At 33.5% G+C, this 18,794-nt stretch overlaps 1 long non-coding RNA gene and 1 other non-coding gene across 2 annotated transcripts in view; one reads left to right on the top strand and one right to left on the bottom strand.

The window, feature by feature from the left end:
• LOC111052793 overlaps positions 1-18,794 on the bottom strand; it is a 32,983-nt gene that overhangs the window by 10,714 nt on the left and 3,475 nt on the right. The window lies entirely within an intron of this gene.
• The window catches only part of LOC120353602, a 70,352-nt gene continuing 69,869 nt past the window's right edge, over positions 18,312-18,794 (top strand). The window contains exon 1 of the long non-coding RNA XR_005572493.1: positions 18,312-18,574. This is a non-coding gene — a long non-coding RNA (uncharacterized LOC120353602). The remainder of the gene's footprint in view (positions 18,575-18,794) is intronic.

The raw sequence follows: 18,794 nt of genomic DNA, 5'->3' as shown, positions 1-18,794 counted from the left end.
AATAAAAGGAGGCGACAAAATGAAGTATTGAAAGTAGGCTCATGTTGTAAAGTAAGCTATTTTAGAGCTAATTTAAAGTAAGCTATTGGTACGGTACACTGTTTATTTGAAGATGGTTGGATTTTGGAGATGGTTGGAGCTCAATATAAATCTTTCTATAAAAAAAATGAAATGACAATAAGTATTTAACGCACAATGACAATAACGCACACCCCTGAATATCTCAAAAAGTTTAGTTCCAGACCCCCATAAAAAGCTATCCTCCCAAAAAGTCGTCAAATGTTCATTTTTGGATTCTGGGAAGTGGGAATGAAATGGTCTTATAACTTCCTCAAGTTATTTTTATAGAGATGCACGAAGGACACATAGGGCATAGAAGTACCGTACTTATTTGATAGTAAATGCATTTTGAATGAATTTATTTTGTTTTACTACAGAATAGAGGAGAAAACAGTGGCGAATATATATTTTTTTGGAGGGGGGGGGTGCCAAGGTTAATGTAAAGTCAAGTGATTTTAAGTAAACATCCCATGATACTTTATCAGTTTTGAAGCTCATATTCAGAGGGTAATTTGCGCTGAACGCCCTTTTTTCTTCACCGAGATCACGCTTCTTTACTGTTGACTGTGAAATTACTGTACTTATTTTTTTCTATATTCATTATTTCGAAGGGGGGGGTCCTAGGCCCTTGTGAATGTCTCTTGTAAATTTTCTGTAAAGTGAACGGTTATCGTGAAATTTGCCATCAATAATTTTAAATGGTTGCCATTTTGAAAATTTACGAAAATATTTTTTTTATTTTTTAGAGTTGAGTCTTCATAGCATAAATATTCTTGCCAAATTTCAGATCAATACAAAATTTCGTTCCTGAGTTAAAAATTCACAAGTGAAAAAATTAAATGGCAGCTATAAGGATAACCGCTGAGTTTTGGACACTTCAAATGCGACATTCCCAGTCTCCTATCAACCAGGAACAAAAAGAAAAGATAGAGAAAAGGTAGCCTATCATACAGAAAAGACGCTACCGGTATCTTTTCTCTATGTCTCTACTCTGATTTTCTAATACATATGTTTTATAAACTCCAGTTCAATTCCTAGATCTTAGATTCCCTTGAGTGGTTTACTCACTCTCTCATATCCATAATACTCCATTTCCATCCTTCAACAGAATTTATCAACGCTATTTGCATTTAAAAATAATTATTTCTGTAATAATTATTGGAAAGTACCAATGTAACTTGTCGGAAGAATGGTACAAACTTCAAAACAAACGTTAGACGAGTTATTTTTACACACACAGACACAACGGCTAAGGTTAAACTCCATTCATCAGAAGTAGGTTACGGTATTGACGGTTGAGTCGATTTGCATACATCGTAAAAATGTAAGTACGGAATGTAAGTAAGTTGCCGGCTACACAATGCATCAGCAGGCCTATTTGCTATTCTACATTTGCATTAGCATCATCCAACCTTGTTCTCGGGCTGTGTGTATGTTTGTTTCCTCCTGTGAATATTTATCAGAACTTATTATTCTCGATACATACAGAAAGAAGCAATTATTCCTCAATGCTGGGATGACTTTGCAACTTAGCATAAAGCTGGGAAAAATGTTGCTGGACATAAATTTAGCTCAAAATGTGTACCTGTAGTGAGATTCACTCCAAACTGTCAGAATTCCTTTTAAATAACATCATTGCTTCCCTTTTGATCGGTGCTGACAGTTTCAAGTGAATACCACTAGAGTAGCTCTACTGCGGTGTGTTATGTACGATCTCAGTAGTCAGTACAATAGTTTCCTGTTCTGTATCAAGCTTTGATACACAATCGTCATCAGGAAACCCAATATGGTTGACACGAATCCATCCTTGACATAAACTTGATCGTCCTTTTAACGACATTCACCTAGAATAATTGCTGTATGCTCTTATCATTAATAGGTAGGTATTCAGTTTTATTGGACTTGCGTCTTCATGCTTTATAGAGGAACTACATCAGTGTATTCCTCCATTCACTCTACCCTTTTTTGTCGATTGGATCTATTAATGACATTACAGGAACTCGTTTAGAAGAAAGAGATGATATTGACTCTCCACTTGAGGCACTCTTATGGAAAAATTGTAGGCATCTATTGATTATAACTTATAGTGATGCACTGGAATAATATTGATATGATAGATGTGCCTATGGAATTTTGTATTTTTGTTGCTATGGGTAACAATCTCACAAAATCTCCAGGCTCGTGTATGGATAATGAGAGGGATCAAAACGAGGGATGAATGTTATCACAGCTTTAGAAGGGTTCCGAACCATTGGGAAGCGATTTTCAACACCTATTTCTATATTCTTAACCCCTATAAGAAACTGATATTTAATGGAGTCGGTTCCTAAAGTAGTTCCCCATACAAAGAAAATAGCAGGCTCTCTATACTTATCTGAGCGGTAAGATGCTTAAAAAACATAAAATGTGAATAAAATTTGTTGATAGAATTATAAAGAAGAGTATAATGCTGCCTCAAATAGGATATGTGTATAAAATCAGGATTCCTGCGCAAAGCGTACAAGAATGTGAAGTGAATAACAAAAAATTATCTTTCGGTTAATAAAAAAAATTAGATCGAGTAGGGAAAAGCGATCAGAGTAAAAATTGATTCCACGTACAAGAAAAGAGAACATTTCTGCAGTCTCTTCTACAACTTGATGTATTACCATCAAAGGAAAGAGCATGACAAGAGAGTGTGCCATCTGCTAGAGCTAGGAGAGTACCCACTTGAAGCTAGAATAGGAATTAAAAAAAAAGAGATCGGAAAAATCGAAGAACAGCAATTGGAACAATCGCTACCTACTGTTCTCAGACTGGACTAAGGTATGTCCGACTGATTCTTGGAAACTTGTTCGCAGATATTTTTTACTTTAATTCACGTGAATTCAATCGAAGAGAAGGTTCTTCTTGAAATTAGTACAATCACACTTCTTTTAAATCATCGAACGAGTACGATATTTCTTATGGATCTCTAAAATCTCAAACTGTTACAATGGAAAAGATTTCAATCAGACAATATGAGTTTATAGACTTCTAGATTCATAGTTTACTTATACAATAGTGATGTAGGCCCTATACATAGTGATGTACCGTATATAATATTCATAACTTTTTCTTCTGAATGGGAAACTTGGGAAATGTGCTCTGATATGTGCTCGGAAATGGGGCTTGATAAGCCCCCCCCCCCAACCAGATGTTTAAAAGAATACTCCAGCTTAACCCCCCTATAAACAAAAAAATGTTCAGTAAGTTAGTCATCAAAAACTATTTTGAAGTCATCAATCGTTATGATGGTTAATATTTCTACAAAAAAAAATTATATTGAGTAGCAATTTGGAATCTTGATCCATATCTATTTTTGGAAGTACTAACCTATTGAAAAATTATCAGGATAGAAATTTCTATCCACTCAACACAAAAAGTACACCAATTTTTTTTAAGCCAAAATGTAGGCTTATCATAGGTCAATAATCATCGACTTTGGAAGTGGCAAGTGGGTTCACTGAAAATCAATCATAAGAGCTCACTGACAGTTATGGAATTGCTTGAGGAAACAGGTTGACATACCCTTGACTTGGCCCAGTGTTTCGTTGGCCACAAATCAACACGAGCCTGTCTGTCATATTTACACCATCAATGAACTCCCTTATTGACAATACCGATGTCTGTGAGTGCTCATTGTCCCTGATGTCACAATAACAATAGAACGCATTGTGGATTGATCTATTGTGTATGTGGACCACATTACTTCAACAGGACTTCCTATGCTTTTTAAATTTATTTTTTTATCGGTAGATCAACAAAAAGTGATCTTTCATCTTACCATGGCATGATAGTGCACAAGTGTCTGCAGTCAGCTTATAACAATAAGTCTTGAGAAGGATTATATTTGTGTTGGGGGTTATATAATGTTTTCGTAAGACCATTAGCATATGAATGTGATAATTTTGCACTGCAATGATTATGCTTAGTTGGGCTAATTAAATGATTTCAACTTATGAAGTGCGCTTTATCGGAGTAGCCATGCCATTGAAATGCCTATCAAACCTTTCAAAGAATATCAAGTTTTCTAAGTTCCTGACAGTTTCCTTCTTTTCTGATCCTTTTGGAGCTCTGAGAATTGAAAAAGATTAAACTTTTTTAGCGATTTCCTTGATTGAATAATAAGACCTGCTATTCCAATTTGATTTCACAATAGAATGAGTTTCTTATAGAACAGATCCGTTTTTAAATTAGTAAAATTGAAAGAGGACTACTTGTAGCAGAGGATATTATTTTATATTGTTCCCATCCAATCAAGTTAATTTACAAGAAAGAAAACACAATTTCTATTTTGTTTTTTACGTTTTATTTCATTTAAAATTATTGTTGTACTACTCATATTAGAAAAGGCTAGATGAAAGCCTGTATCGGGATGATTTCATTACCTAGCAGTCTTTTTTTAATAAACCTACTAAACATGTTTTATTCTACATGCCCCTGATTCAATAGAGTAGGCCTACTTCAGGTGGAATTCCGAGGATTACTGCTGTTACTGACAGTCAGTAATGTCACTGATGTCCTATTCTACATAATAACGCGTTTAAAACATGTCTCCTACATTGAAACGTCCAAAAATAATGATGTCATTTAGTGCTAAGCTGAATGCAAACTGAAACCTAACTTTAGTTTGGTCTGGAGTTTCCATACAAAGCTTAATCTTCCAACTTGAGAGCAGCGATTTTCAGAGTCGAAGTCACCGGTGACAATTTATTCTCTATGAATGAATAGGCGCTGATTGATTATTATCTGTACGTTCATTTGAATATCGCCGACCTTACCGACCGAAATACAATACCGTACTCTAATGTTTTCAAGTACAAACTACAGTACAACACTATATACTTCCGGTATTGAATGTTTGACTGATAATGATTCAATTTCATTCGAGATAGAGTTATCTTATTGATTAATTGTGTTATGATCGTTCAAGGCTCTTCAGTCGCGTTTGTTGACAAAACTATTTTAGTGAATTGATTGTGAATGTCCAAAATTTTAGTTTGAGCTCTAGAACCTTCACCTATGGTTCAATATCAAGCTTTCTGGAAATTCTGGGAATAGTTGCTACTTAATCCGTTCCAATAATATGAATATCTGCTTTTAATGCTTAATAATTATTGTTATGCTTCGATTTGAAGAAAAATTGAAGAAAAAAACATATAATTGGAGGATAAGCCTCACAGTCATGAGCCCCATTTACGGCACTTCTGTGGAACTTCTGTGAGGGATAATAGAAGCCATACTTATATGATTATTATTTGAAGGATGAATTGATGGACTTATCAATCATTACAAATGGACAATTCCAAATGGGAGCTTCCAAATTTTATTCAAGAATGAATTATTTCATTATATTTAGGGGAATTGTTATTTCCAGAATAATAAAATAATAAAGTTTCCCAAAAAAGTGTAAAAGTGCAAAAGTGTAAAAGTAAAATGTAATCATTAATAATTGATGATTTGCGAAAAATAATTTCAATGTTCGACTAACGATTTGAATGAACGGACTTTTTTGACCGACGTGGAACTCTAATTTCAAGAACTGAGAATCATTCGACTGAGATTTAATTCGATAAGTTCGATAAGTACCTGATAATGCTAGCTGATGATAATCTTCATGTCTGAAAATACCAAGAACAAATTAAATAGTAAACGCAAATATTTTCGAATCATGTTTTATTTCATCAAAACGTATTTTAAGTGAAAAAATCACTCCCTATCATAGAAAACCTTAGTCATCGCTAAGATAGTGAACTCAGGCGCTTGCTTTTTTGGAAGTACATAAAAATGAACGCCTCCATCAAACAATCTCTGACAAGAGCGCAATTAATCCACCAAAGCAGAATAAAAGGAAGAGTTCCACCATGGCTAAACGTATCTACACTTTTGAGTCGTAGCTTACACTAATTTATAGATTGTTCTGCATCAACTGATTTATCCACTATGAAATTCACCATAGCAAGTACCGGATTTCCGATTAGATGTAAAAGTGTAAAAAAGTAAAAATGTAGAATAGGCCTACTTTTGACTCTAAAGAATAGCTTCCTCTTCTCTCACAATTCATTAGCTTCCACTATCTCAATCGTCAATAAACTGAGATAATTTTCTATGTTTAGATGAATTATAATGTTTAGTAATGCGGATTGAAGAATTCCAGATCAATTATCTATAAATTGAGTGCGATATTGTATTTGACGATGGATCAGCACGTTTTTAAATAGCATATGAAGCTGATTATCATGATGATTAATTGCAGAAATCAGGAGAGACATTGCTGATTGACTCCCGCTGGAGTCGAAAGAGCTTCAAAAATTTCAATCAAATATGGTGAGTTTTTGAATATATTAATTGATTAGTATTTTCGTATTCACAACCTTAGTATCCTATTAAATAGTCGACTTCATTATTATTTATTCTGACACACACATATATTTGAAATACATAATTCAGGAAGTTGAATATTCGAAAAGGTAGTGAGGTTATATAAGGTTGAAATATAAATTATTATGATGAGTTGGTAACTGTTCATCACAGATTATACCCAAAGGTCAAGATCGGGTTAATTAGAAATCGGGTAACTGATTAAAGTTCAAAAATGAAGATCGGAAGTGAAATAGTCTCACAATGTTCATGTTATCCAGCAAGTGATGCTTTTAAGTTGCTATTTTCAAATAAGTTAGTTCATTAGTAATTCTAATGTGCTTTAGTGAGCCTATATAATTTTCCCATGATTTGACCTCTAAATAAAGAATGGAACATTAAAAGTTTATTGGAATAAGAAGTTGTAATGCTGCCTATCTTACTTTATCGCGAATAATTATCTAGATATAAACTTGAAACAGATTCCTATTAGAACGGTTTAAAAGGCAATTAAAATTTATAATCTAGTGTCTTTTGATAGTTGAAGTGCCTGCTAATTGTTGTGAAGAGAATTGCTTCACAATTTAGTTTTATGGTCAGTCTTTTAAGCTCTGAGATGTGGTTTATATGTAAATGGTATTATTAGTTCCTGTCGTAGTAAAAATGAACCGACTCGGAAAAGAGTGGTAAAAGGTGTTCAGTTCAGGTGATGAGCTATAAAAGTTTCCACAAGAAAAGCAGTGTCCTTGAAATGTGGCTGTAAGTAAATGGAGAATTTTATTGTTCTCAATAGATCTCTAACGAACCGAACCGGACGTTTATAATTATTGCATCCTACTAAATTCAAACCGACACCTATTGTGTCTGTAAGTTGGATGAGATTCGAAATTTGAGAATGCTAACTCAAAATCTAATTTATGATGAACTAACAAATTAAATATCGTTGCATAGTCTGAAATTACTGACAAATGACCGGTTATTTTTGTATTGCCCATAGGTGCAAGTGACTTTAGCAGTTTAGTAGCTTAGTAGCTTGTTACCTAATCTCTATAATTTGTTATAATTACGAATGGTCTACGAATATGATTGATCTACTGATCATATTGATAAATATTTTTTTTAATTCAGCGATGAAACATTTTTAAACTCCAAAAATAGAGGACAGCGAAGAGCGTTGCCTCTCTAAAACAGAATCCTTTCCAATCAAAAATAATTCTGAAACCACTAACTTATATTGTACCTATAAGTGTATAGAATAGTGATATTGAATGAATTCATTGTCATAGAATAAAGCATATACGAGTAGAAAGATCATCACCATGCTAAAAAGAAAGAAGCGTTGGTATGTTATACTCCCTGATAGTGGAAGAGTCTTCAGATGTAATCTTATAAAAAGTAACAAGTCACATTGAATTTCATTTATTTATTTATTCATTTATTGTATAAAATACTATAATCATAATACAATAAATTATGACATTGGAGGAAAAACTAGGCTGAGCCTGTACTATTTCTTTCCAAAAATTTTGATAAAATGTTAATGTTGTCCAAAAGATAAGGTTATTTACTTTCAAATCAAGGAGGTAGCGACGATTAATGTGATAATAACAATTATAGTATTATCTTTCACCGGCGATTGTATTGTTTTGAGCTTTTAGAGTGGGTCACTCACTCATAGAACTATATATACATAGTTATATAGACTCACTACGTTAGCAGGTTAGCCATCCATGAACTGAATATACACAGAATGTACCTTTCTATAGTCATGGTATCTAGTAGGTTTTAGTGCCTTGTTTACCTTACTATATTATCTGTGATATATAGGTACATTATAGTGGCAGATATGATCAGCATCGATTCGGTGGTGGTCATTGATAGAATTATCTTGGCAATTTGTCTGCCGGTTGTCTGCAGTCAGGATGAACGCTGAGGATGTGAACGACTCAAGGTCGTATAGTGAGAGTCACTTCATACTGTCAGCATTGGTGGGATGAGGAATGCTGAAGCGTATCTCAGTGCAGCACTATCTGAGCGGATGATTTCCGACCTGGCTGCCAACTGCCAAGGACAACAGAGTCGCCGACAAAAGATTGAAACCTGAGAGGTCTGGTGCAAATTGAAGCTGGGTATCCTGTCGTGGTATAAGAAGGAGTGAAAACATAAATTGATATATTTGGCAGAAGAGTAAATCTGGAGAGCTTGAGAGCTATGATATGAGTGAGAGTCGAGAATATGATGAAAAAAGAAGGAAGTTGATGAAAATAATGAAAGAAGAAGAATTTTACAACTTTACTGAAGAAAAGAGGATGAAAATGAGGAGGAGAGGATGAGGAAGAGGTGAATGAGTAGGAAGTGGAGGTGAGGTTAAAGGAGTAGAAGAATGATGAGGAGGTGGTGATGAAGGAAGAGGAAGAAGAGATGGTAGAGGATGAAAAGAAAGAGGAGGAGGAGGTAGAGAAGGAGGGAGAGGAGGTGATGGAGGAGGAGTAGGAGGAGGAGGAGGAAGCTCTGCAGAAAGAGGAGAAGAAATAAATGAATGAAGACGAGAAGAGAGTGATGAAAAATGATGAGACAGAGAAGAAGAATTATGTGAAAGAGATGGGAAGGAGGAGAAACTGGAGGGTAGGAGGAGGAGATGGAGATGATTGTGAGGGCGGAGAGAAGGTGAATGAAGAGGAAAAAAGAAGATAATAATATTATCTTCTTTTTTCCTCTTCATTCACCTTCATTCACCATGATGATTTGGTGAAGGAAAAATTGGTCGCGGTATTTTTGTTTGGTAGTTTGGAAATGGATCTTGATTGATATGAAGAAGATGCGTAACCAATGAGCGACTAAAATCAGAATTTCCGATAAAATAATAAAAAGGCACCTTCAGAGGGCATTTACCTGGATGATATACCAAAATATTCGGAAGATTACAAAAACATTTAGGGGTTTTAGTCGAAGGTATTGTTATGCTCTATCAGAGTGCCTCAGAGGAAGCCACTAAAAACCTTCAAACATGAAATTGATTTCATAAAACAAGCAAAGCCTTTTTCCCTTTTCACTGGAGAATACTCTTCCCAGTTGGGAAATACATGTACAATAGTGACTGATATTGTAATCATGCGGTTAAAACCAACTTTTTTGAAGAATACTTTACTGTAGAGAATGTTGCCAAGCAAATGACGAATTATTCCATTCTCAAGTAGATTTCATCCAGATATACAGAGTTCGTGAGAATCGCTAAATTTAATATCCAACGGAATGGAAAAAATTGAAGAACAATACTGAGAGTTGATAAAATATAGGAAAGTATGTAGAAGATAGTTCACATCGAGATATCGTACCATTCATTCGATGGAGGCTTGTCTGAATAACATTCAGAACATGTCTTGTCGTATCAGTACCGTATGATTCTCCATCGAATAGAATCATCATTACTTCCTATTCGAACATATTTTGTCATTTAAATGTGGTTAAAGAACAAAACAAAAGAGAACTTCGAATGCCAGCTTCCATTGATGGTTTCCAAATTCTGGGCCAAACTTTCACAAATTTCGGCGGATAATACAAACAAATGCCAAACAAAATGACAATAACGTTCTTGAAACGAATTCCGTGAATGAATAATTTGCCAAGAATAGTTGGCGAATTCTTATTTTGGACTGCTATACCTATTAATATGTTATTAACTGATGCCAAACAAAATGCCATTGAAACAGAAGGAAAATATAATTATTAATTCATTTTGCAGAGTTGTTATAGAGAAGAATTTCAGCGCATTAGCTAACAGGAAAATCAGGGTGATTCAATAATTTCGTTTTGTTGTTTAGCGAGTTTCTTTGCATTATTGTTAACGGAAATGAGGGAAAGATTAGGCTAAAAATGGCTTGTTAGGCTAGATCAAGAATGACCTTCACCTTACTAACGTCTGCTAACTGTTCAGTCATCTAAATATAGTTCAATTTTCCGTATGGAACAAGTGTATTACAGAAATGCGAGATGTAATACTAATTTGCATAGCAAATAGTAGCAAGTGTCTTTTCTTAATGAACGACCGATTTTCATCTTGACAATGATCTTTTCGTTGAAAGAAAAGATTTTGTATTTTTTTTAATTGAGTAAAGATTGGTTAAGTATTTAATCCATTTTGGAATTCCCAACACCTCCTGTATTTGATGTATCTTTATCTACCAAATTCACTTTATGAGAACCATATCTGTTTTTTCTCCAGATTCCCTCCATATCACATCATGAGAACAAGATGTTTTGCGAATTTTTTTGAATGATTTTATGGTTTCATAAAATTTTTTGATGTAGTTCTTTGTTAAATCGGCAGTTCTTCCTTTTTTCCTCTCTATCTTCCAAATTTTGAAGATTTCAAGATCAACTGTCTAGTAAAACAAGATTATTTGTTAGTGGATTTGGTCAGACAAGTTTCTCCAATTTGAACTTATTGTTTTTATTACTTGTAACTACATTATTCGCGTTATATTTGCTTTGTATAGCCTACCATCTAAATGTTCCAAAGAAGTCAATAAAAGAGAACATTATTCAATTCCATTGAGTCATAGATTGCTATTCCACATGATTACTATTAAGGTGGAATATGTCCGGGGAACATTGAAATAATAATGTTTCTCGAATGTATGCTGTTATAATTATCATTGCGGAGTTCTTCCTTATTTGCATCATAATATTCAACACTGTATGCTGCGGACCAATAGACTCAGAATATTTTCGTTTTATATGATCCTAACAGACTTTGAACAATATTTTCCCAGTACTTTGTGAATATCATACCAATAATACAATATTATCTTCTTCAAACCTCAGAAATATCTCAATGATAACACATTAATGTTTTCTATGATACCTTATTATACTTATCGTTTCAATTATACAATATTATCCATCTTCGTGCAATGATACTTTATCCCAATCTTCTGTGATATCAATTTTTTACTACGGTACTCTTATAACAATAATTTTTCCCTCTTTCTTTCCCTTGAATGATTAATTAATTTATTAGTACCCTTATAACAATTTTATTCTCTGTTTTCGATATCACTCTTTGAATAGTGTTTACATTCATCCTCTTATATTGTTTGGGTCTTAAATCTTAATGTACAATCGAACAATTGGAAGAATTAAAGATTCATTATCATTCCTTAAGAATTCGGCAGGCCAGGATAAGTTAGCACAAAATGAATGAAAAACGAGCCTTCACGACCACGCAACTGCATCTCGAGTTTTAACAGCTGATAGAAACGTCCGCAGTGAGTTATTCCTATACAACTTGTGCCGGTTTCCAAACAATACCTTATTATAAATGAATAAATTCCACGCTTAAACCACTTGTCAAAGAATTAAGTCATTGCTAATACTTGGAAAAAGTGCACCTATCAATTGCAGGGTATGGCAGTAACAAGGCCATAACATTTATACGAAATAATCAATTCTACACGTGTATACCTTACATTATCCTCGAGAGAATCGTCTACCCAATTACCTGCTGGCAAAAACAATGAATAAATAGTCATGAACTAAGTGCACAATTATAGCAACTCGATGTTTGATGTATAGCCATGCTTGAAACTGCTTCAATCAATTTCTTTCAAGCCTGGAAATTTATGGCTACAACCTTGACATTCGTTTAATTTCGAATATCTTCTTCCAGGTGCATCCAATTTTTTACAGGTGAGACGTTTTCTTCAACAAGAATTCCAATTATCTCAACTCCACGTGTGAAATCTCAATCCAACTCGAATTGTAAGAATAAATTACAGTCCAGCTCGTGGAATAAACTTATATATGATATTGCTCATCGGGTTTTCTATTGTTTTTGAACAGGAGTTGGTTTAATCTCAGTTTCTCGTGAAATGTTTAAACTAGTCACGCCAAGGAATATAATCAGGATTAGTGACATTACATGAAATATCATCATCCCAATATAAATAGTTACCATCAAATGTATAAATCATCCTAAGTGAACAAATCCTGTCTTGTGTAATCAACTCATTGGTATTACATACTTATATACTGTATAATCGAATTAAAATACCGTTCTATTCAAATGAAGTCTATTTGGCAAGAAGCTTTCGACAGTTTAGCTTTTCTTTGTAATATTTATTGCAGTTTATGAGATTTGAAAAATCTATTACATTCTGAATAATAAACAGATAATGTGGATCACGCGCGGACTACTCTACAGTATGAAGTTTGAAGTAGTATGGAAATTTAAGAAGAAGATTCAAAGTTGATCATGGTGTTTTAATGACAAGGCTTCCTTGACTACCCGACTATTGTGCAGTAGGATGACTACTTAAAATTTAGGCTTCAAAGAATAAAAGAGCAGAATGTGAATGATCGGATTCAAGTTCAAATGCTATGAACTATTAATCAAATGTGAAATTTTATATTTCGATGAAGGAGTTATCTGATGTTCGAGAGATCATGTTTCAAGAAAATAGGAAATTATATTGAGCGTTGTACTAAAAATAATAATGCACTATCAATTAACTCTATTAATCAAGGAATTGATATGGCCTTAATAGACTATAGTAATCCTTCATTGTAAACAATCGTAATCTCCATTCATTAGAAGGAAATCGTTTTAGGGAAAATTGAAGAGCGAGCTTTGTACTGTAGTGTGAGAGTTTTCCAAATCAGGATGAGAGTAGGCTACAAGCGTTACGTCATGCAGTGACCTTGGCCTAGTTTGAGTAGCGGGTTTCTCGGCCTTGAACCTGACCTTGCCAACAGCTGACCTGCCTCAACAGTTGATCTGCCAGCTTGCTTTGGTCGCATCGATTTTATTATTCAAGAAGGGAAGCGACCATCTCTAATTTATTTAATATGCTTCCACATTATTTCTCTCGCTTGTATAATATGTCGGATTATACCTCTATTAATTCATAATAATCAATGCATTGTAGAATAGCCTATAATTAATTCTACAGGTATGCAAATAATCTTCTAATTGATCAATCTATATCGATGAGTAGGTACTTATCGGGAGAGAAAAAGTAGAGGGACCCTTGACTATTCCTCTCCGGAATTCACTTTTCACTATTGATAAGTTAGCTATTTCATGATAATATGTTGACTTTATTATGTAGACTTAAGTTGACTTATGAAGAAATAATTGATAGTACTCATATTGAATTCAATTCGATTCTTGAAGACATGATCATATAATTTCAAAACAAAAACATTGAGCTACCGCATTAAAAATTTATCAATTACTAGGGATTTGCCAAACTGATTATAAAAAGTTCGTAGCATCTATCGTTGAGAATCCATACACAGTCATTTTACTCTACACTCTACAGAAGATACATGACTCAAACTTCTAGTTCGTTCAATTTTATCTGATCGTTAGATCAGAGAAGACGGAAAATGTTTTTCTTTTATCCAATATGTCACGCTAAACAAGTGAAACAGGCCGAGAAGGAAACTATAGAATCGATTTTCCAAGTCGGAAAAATCAGACAAGGACACCATTCCAATTTGTTAAATGAAACTGATTAATGTCCAGCCAGCAACCAGATCAATTCATCCAACTGATCCCTTTCTTGTCTATTCTTTTCAATATCTTTCTCATTCATCTCAAGTTTTATATTCAATTGATCCTTCTGACTTTATATTCAATTGACTTTGAATCGACTTACGTTCTTGCTGTGTCATTTCTAGTATTCATTTCAATTGTTATCTTGAATGACTCTTGAGGTTTACCAGATCGAAATCTATAAAAACATTTCATTCAACACTTTTACTCGATATTTCTAACTTCCAGTTATTATTGTAACTTCTGCTTCTTACTAGTTGAATCTTGCTACCGGCTAGATTCAATAAGCTGCTTCCTAATAGTTAAAACAAGCAACCTGCCTTCTAACTGACGTCGTGTAAACCAAGCTTGAAATGAAAAATATTCATTTGATACTAATCTACTAGTATATTCATACAGCATTGATCATCAATTGCAAATTTGTACGGTATTCTACTGAACTGATATAATTCAGTTCAGTAGAATACCGTACAAATTTGGAATACTCTCCATTTAAATAAATAAATAATTTTATCCATTGATAATCACATTCCATCTAAAACCACTGCTGAAGTATGACAGTCGTAAGGCCCATTGATGGCTCAAATGATATATTCAGGCGAGGTGGAACTTCCGTCAGGAACTCCCCACCAATAAAAGCCATACGAATATTAATATTATTACTGTTTAATACTCGTGAACTGGGATTTGTCGATATGCGAGACTGGGATTGTGAACATCACACAAGTTGTCAAATATCTCTGCTAAGCAAATAGCCTACTTCACCCCAAGGACTAAAACTCTGTTGACTCTTGTTTAAATATTGGTCGAGTGCATCTTCAAATCCAACTTACACTCAGTAAATATGAAGTTGTTATGAAAGTAGCGGACCGACTAATTAGTCAAATAGCTGTCAATTTCATAAACAAATATGACAGTATAATATTTATTGCATAAATAACTGTAGTGGTATTCATGTTATGAACGGTATTTCTACTGTTACAAGGTGTGATATTCAAATTGAAAAATTATGTGTTGCAACTTGCATGGAAACATTACTTTTGTTCTCTAAAAAATATTTTGAGAGATAGACATTATTTCTTTACGAAAGTATTCAATCTATATTTCTCAAGTTTTTATCCAAGATTCATTCACTGTTTCTTATTTATCGATAATAATCCCCCACCAGATACTTTTCTATATATTTGAAATCAACACTCAATTCTTCTCACATTTGAATGCATGGATACTTCAAGACTCAGTTTTATTTAAATGCTAACATTTCAACATTATTCGATCATCACGTAAACAGCAATGTATGCAGTAATATGCTGTAACCTCTGATAAATGTATGTTTTTAAAATTCAGATTTCATCTCCATAGTTCTCGTCATTTATTTAGTGTATATCTTCTTTCCATGTATGCATTTTCTCATCAATCTAGTCAAAAAATAGTGAATCGGTCTCATCAGGTTCCTAAATCATCAGACCTGCCCATCTGGTTATCGTATCTTGTAATATTCATCTTCCGTTATTATCTATTTCTCAATCATTTATTTCTTCCTGTTTATAACCGTATCAGTTTTTGATAAACACATTCATGATCAAGTACCGACTTGTACTCATTATATTCTCTATCACGAGTGATCGTTTTTCAATCATTACAAACCTGAACATTATCTTGATCGATAACTGATATTATTTCAACTCATTGAGTCATCTTGTGTCTCAGAATACCATGAAAATGTTTCACGATAAAATAATATAGCCTTTGATTGCATGGATCACGATTATATACACAAAAAACAAACAGTAGCGTTTTGATGGTAGACTTGAACAGAAAAAGATGATTTTGTTTCAATAAAAAATGGATAATGGCTTCTTTGCAATGAAAAATGTAATACTAACTTGAACCTGTTCCCATTAATCCAGCTTCAATAGAGATAATGCTAAATTGGTATTTAACCTGCTGACCTTAAGGTGATTTTCAACTTAAATCAGTTCTTTGTAGCTTACCTTTTTTTCTCATTTATTATTGTTTTCAGATTCAATCGAAGAACAATTTCAATCATAGTTATTACCGTGAAATAATTTTCAAACCAGAAATTATGATGGAGAACTAGAATTGTTTTGGATTTTTTGTTTCAAAATATTGCAAACATGTTAGAACCTTATTGCGATAGGATCAAGTATGAATAGGAAATTACTCAAATACTTGACTATATTGCTATAGGATGTTGTATAGATTGTTTAGGAGTTTCTACTGAACATAGATATATTGTGTGTGATACGTCATGTTGAACTGGCTGCGGACTGTAATGTTTGATAGCTTTATGCCCAATAATTACTCATCTTTTCCTGGTTCAAGTGTTTTGCAATATTCTGTTAGCTAAATAAGTTTCAAACTCAGATTTGTATTGTTGGTTGGTTCGACACGTGTTTTACAAATTACAAACATTCTAAAGTCGTATTTAATATTTCAACATTGATAATCGCAGCTAGTGCAAATGCTCTACATATGTCACTTGCCACATATAAGTAATGTGTCTCACATAATATAATCAGTCTCAATCAATATTTTACTGTTATTGTGATACAATTCCATCTACAGTGGCAAAATCAAAATCTGTTTAATTTTTGTGATTCTCTATTTTCTCTTGATTGGATATTGTTTTAATAGTTTCCAACTTAATTTAATGAGAAAATAATTAGTAATAGTTATAATTAGTGTATGTTGTTGTATTACGATTACGACCGGAACAGGATAGGTTGAAACAATGCAAACAAACGTCAGGTAGCTTTTTACTATGATAACCAATCAGTTAATATTTATTTAATTGTTTATCTAATTGATCTCCTTGCAAATAAAATCAAGTTCATACTCAAACAAAAGAGTTTAAGAGCTTGTAGACAATGGAGTAGCAATTTAATTGGTCTGTTATATGACTCCCATGGATCAAGAATGTTCCTTTGTTATAGAAATAAGCAATCAAATTCTTCAACTACTTCTTATTAGTTTGAGTAATAAGTGAGTAATATAATATATCTATTAGTAGAGCATCATTACCTGCAGGAGTAAACTTCTGTCAATTAAGATCTATTATCAACGATTTAATATGGTCATACTAATAGCCTTCTTTGAAACTTTTATACTGTAAAATGTTACTGTTCCAAACACTATTGACAGAGATTGTGACTAAAAACGTGTATAACGTACAGATATTACATAAATGCATCAGTAAAAATCGCAAGGGATAGAGAGTACTTAATAGTGATAATAATATCATCGAGTGACCTGGCTGGCTCAGGTCTGGTTTTTTGTCGCAGCTGATCAATTTTAGGGCCACTGGCATGACCTAACGACTGCTTTTTTAGACAGCCGAGACCTTTGACTTAACGTGTACATCCGAAACACGGGAGTAGTCTGAAAAAATACCTTGCCCGGGCTAGGATTTGAACCCGGGTCTCTAGATTATGAAGCCAACATTTTTAATCCATTCGACTACGGCCACTCCATTTGGGGTATGGGTTGCTGGAAATGTATTTACAGTATTTTTTGATTATCCACGTAATTCTTCAATCAATATTCAGATCTGGATATTGTTGATGAGTTGTATTTGAAAAGTCTTGAGAGTGGTTGAAATGCTGATAAGTCGTTAGTTGATGAGTTGAGAGTTCAAACTTTTCTTTACTCCGTGGTAATTACCTCACCCTCGCTTCTCAGCACTGGCATCAATCACCTCCGATATCAAATCCTAATATCCCTTCTCAAAAATATTTCCATTCTGTCATTCAAGTCTCTACTCCAACAAGCTTTAGACCTATTGATTACAACAAATAAAATTCCCCGGTTTTTATATTAGACCTTTATCATTCACTAATGACATTCTAAGCCATATGCCCTGAAAATAGATTAATGCTAGCAAACTCCAACTATTTGCCATTAACTTTCACCTCTACAATACTGAATTTATCGATGTAGTTTATAAAACAAGTATCACAGACGTTGAACATGAAATAATACAAGTTGGCCTACACCCACATTATTGTACGGTTTTACAAGCATTCACAACAGAGAAAGATGTCATTGACCCTAGCGCTATGCAGCTTTGAATACAGAACAGAAATTATCGCACAATATATTGTCCAGTCTGCTGTTTTTTTTCTGCTGATAGACTAAAAATTTATTGATAGCCAAATTTGCCAATTTTGTGTCAATTGTTCAACAGTTCATTAAGGTACAAATTGATTAGAGCGTGACATTGAGAATAATTAATAACAGGTGTTTCCTATCGGTCAGGTAGTGTTACTTTTGTGGATTCTGTATCTAAAGAGAAGGAATCTCAAGACTAAAAAAGGATGTAGCTTTTGTAGACAATTTTATGTGTCGATTTGCACGTAATTGCAATGGGAATTTATCGTTTAAACGCCAAAAAGGTGAATGAAAAGTTCATCTCTACGAATGATTGAGGATGACGAAATACATAGGATATGCAAAAAATTATGGATGGTATTTAAGGGGAAACATTTTAAGTTTTAAATCAGAAAAGGTTGAAATAGTGTACTATTGTGTTGAGTGGAGCTTGGATGGGATATGGTATGTGTGCAAATTTAGTTCAGTCAATGATCAAATATCTAAGTGTATGATGAAATTGAAATATATAATTTAATAATATACCGTAGATCATCTTGATCGTTGTCATTGAAAGTTATCGATGAATCAAAAATATACTCACACTATCAATTGATTGTGTAGTTTCATCATGATTGATAGAATTGTTCATTCATTATTCATGAAATCTCAAAATCAATAATTG

The sequence above is a fragment of the Nilaparvata lugens genome, chromosome 11, assembly GCF_014356525.2.
Source record: "Nilaparvata lugens isolate BPH chromosome 11, ASM1435652v1, whole genome shotgun sequence".
Classification (NCBI taxonomy): domain Eukaryota; kingdom Metazoa; phylum Arthropoda; class Insecta; order Hemiptera; family Delphacidae; genus Nilaparvata; species Nilaparvata lugens.
The sequence above is the reverse complement of the archived record's forward strand: the minus strand, read 5'-3'. Positions and strand labels throughout refer to the sequence as shown.